Genomic DNA, 2710 nt, shown 5'->3' on the forward strand with positions numbered 1-2710 from the left:
ATGAGCAGTTGATGGTCTGTTCCACAATCAGCTCCTGGCCTTGTTTTGGCTGAAGATATTGAGCTTTTCCATTGCCTCTTGCCACAGACATAGTCAATATCATTCCTGTGTACTCCATCTGGTGAAGTCCACATGTATAGTCACCATTTGTGTTACTGAAAAAAGGTATTTGCAATGAATAAGTCGTTGGTCTTGCAAAATTCTATCATGCAAACTCCAGTGTTATTTCTATCTCCAAGGCCAAATTTTCCAACTACTGGTGATTCTTCTTTGTTTCCAACTTTTGCATTCCAGTCGCCAGTGATAATCAACACATCCTGATTGCATGTTTGGTCAATTTCAATCTGCAGAAGTTAGTAAAAATCTTCAATTTCCTCGTCTTTGGCTTTGGTGGTTGGTGCATAAATTTAGATAATAGTAGTATTAACTAGCCTTTCTTGTAGGAGTATGGATGTTATCCTATCACTGACAGCATTGACTTTCAGGATAGATCTTGAAATATTCTTTGTGATGATGAATGCCACTCCATTCCTCTTCAATTTGTCATTTCTGGCATAGTAGATCATATGATGTCTGATTCAAAATGGCCAAAACCAGTCCATTTCAGCTCCCTGATGCCTGGGATATCAATCTTTATGTGTTTCATTTCATTTTTGACAACTTCCAAATTTTCTAGATTCTAATTTCTTACATTCCATGTTCCAATTATTAATGGACGTTTGCAGCTGTTTCTTCTCATTTTGAGTCGTGCCAAATCAGCAAATGGAGGTCCCAAAAGCTCTATTTTATCCATGTCATTAAGGTCAGCTCTACGCTGATGAGGCAGCTCTTTCCCAGTCATATTTTGAGTGTCTTCCAACCCGAGAGGCTCATCTTCAGCACTGTATCAGACAATGTTTCAGGGCTATTCATAAAGTTGTCCTGTAATATATCAGAAAGTGTTTCACTACTATTCATAAGATTTTCACTGGCCAATTCTTTGAGAAGTGGATGGCCTCTTCCTTCTTCTGAGTCTGTCTCAGTCTAGAAGCTCTGCTGAAACCCATCCACCATGGGCAACCCTGTTGGCATAGCCGCCAGCCTCACAGCAACATGCAAGCCACTACAATACAAACTGACAGACAAATTCGTCTCCCTTAACTGTTCCAACCACTCTACTCGCTTCCTGGTCTTCCCGCTTCTTGCCTGGGGACTCTCCCCTCTTTACCTGTTCAGCTGTAGGCCCTGGCTCCTGCTTCCTGCCTGGGAATGAACAGTGCTGGGAAAATTGGATTTCCAGCAACTGAAAATGAATCAAGGAGGTAAATGTCAAAACTTTTGTTGTTGGTCGATGCCATCAGGTTAGTTCTGACTCACAGAGACCCCATGTACAACAGAATGAAGCACTACCTGATCCTGTGCCATCCTCACAATCTTTGCCATGTTTGAGTCCACTGTTGCAACCAGTGTATTATTCCATCTCATTGAGGGTCTTCTCCTTTTTCACTGACTTTCTACTTGACAAATATGATGTCCTTCTCCAGGGACTGGTCCCTTCCAATAACATTTGCAAAGTGTGTGAGATGAAACCTCACCATCTTCATTTCTAAGTAGCGTTCTGGCTGTTCTCCTTCCAAGACAGATTTGTTCATTCTTCTGGCAGTCCATGGTATATTTCATAATCTTTGCCAACACCATAATTCAAATCCATCAATTCTTCTGCAATTTTCCTTATTCCTTGTCCAGCTTTCACATGCATATGAAATAATAGAAAATACCATGGCTTGGGTCAGGCACACCTTAGTCCTCAAGGTGATATCTTTGCTTTTTAGCAATTTAAATAGGTCTTTTGCAGCAGATTTGCCCAATATACTGTGTATGTCATTTGATTTCTTGACTGCTGTTTCCATGAGCATTGATTGTAGATCCAAGCAAAATGAAAGAATTTTTTCTGTATATCATGATGTTGATCTTTGGTCTAGTTGTGAGGATTTTTGTTTTCTTTGTGTTGAGGTGTAATCCATACTGAAAGTTGTAGTTCTTGATCTTCATCAGTAAATGCTTCAAATCCTCTTTGTTATCAGCAAACATGGTTGTGTCATCTGCATATCACAGCTTGTTGATAAGTCTGCCTCAAATCCTGATGCCCCATTCTTCTTCATATAGTCTAGCTTCTCAGATTATTTGCTCAGCATACAGATTGAATAAGTATGTTGATACAGCCCTGATTTTAAACCACTCACTAGCCCCTTATTCTGTTCTGTTCAAACAAGTGCCTCTTGGTCTCTGTACAGGTTCTGCATGAACATGGTTATGTGTTCAGGAATTCTCATTCTTTGCAATGGTATACATAGTTTGTTATAATTCACACAGTCAAATACCTTTGCATAGTCAATAAAACACAGGCAAACATCTTTCTGATGTTCTCTGTTTTCAGCCTAGATCCGTCTGTCATCAGCAATGATATCCCTCATTCCACATCCTCTTCTGAATACAGCTTAAATTTCTGGCAGTTCCCTGTCAATGTACTGCTGCAAATATTTTTGAATTATATTTCAGCAAACTTTTACTTTTGTATGATATTAATGATATTGTTTGAAATTTCCTCATTCTGTTGGATCTCCTTTCTTTGGAATGAGCACAAATTTGGATCTTTCCCAGTTGATTGGTCAGATAGCTGTCTTCCAAATTTTTTGGCTAAGACAAGTGAGTGTTGCATCCATTTGTTGAA

This window comes from Orycteropus afer, unplaced genomic scaffold (genome assembly GCF_000298275.1).
Source record: "Orycteropus afer afer isolate SDZICR_OR568_19922 unplaced genomic scaffold, OryAfe1.0 scaffold00507, whole genome shotgun sequence".
NCBI lineage: Eukaryota > Metazoa > Chordata > Mammalia > Tubulidentata > Orycteropodidae > Orycteropus > Orycteropus afer.